Source organism: Myotis brandtii, unplaced genomic scaffold (genome assembly GCF_000412655.1).
Source record: "Myotis brandtii unplaced genomic scaffold, ASM41265v1 scaffold83, whole genome shotgun sequence".
In the NCBI taxonomy this organism is placed as follows: Eukaryota; Metazoa; Chordata; class Mammalia; order Chiroptera; family Vespertilionidae; genus Myotis; species Myotis brandtii.
The window spans coordinates 2,084,881-2,085,102 of NW_005371371.1; the positions used below are offsets into that span (position 1 = coordinate 2,084,881).

General features: G+C 64.4%; 1 protein-coding gene across 1 annotated transcript in view; it reads right to left on the reverse strand.

Moving 5' to 3' along the window:
* ING1 (inhibitor of growth family, member 1) overlaps window positions 1–222 on the reverse strand; it is a 7,943-nt gene that overhangs the window by 7,258 nt on the left and 463 nt on the right. The window lies entirely within an intron of this gene.

Sequence of the window (222 nt, forward strand, 5' to 3'; positions counted from 1 at the left end):
GCCTGCGCCCCTGAGCCCCCTCCCCCGCAGCACCCCGCCTCGTCACTTCACTACAAAGAGCGCTTTGCTCGCGCAGCCTGGCATTGAGACCTCTCATTTCTCCTTCCTCCTCCGTGTCCCGGCTTTGCGCACAAGGACCTTGGAGAATCAAAGACGCTCCAGACCTTTTGTTCCTGCCGGGGCAGAGACGCCGCCAGGGGCCCAGGGCTCCCTGGGAAGGGA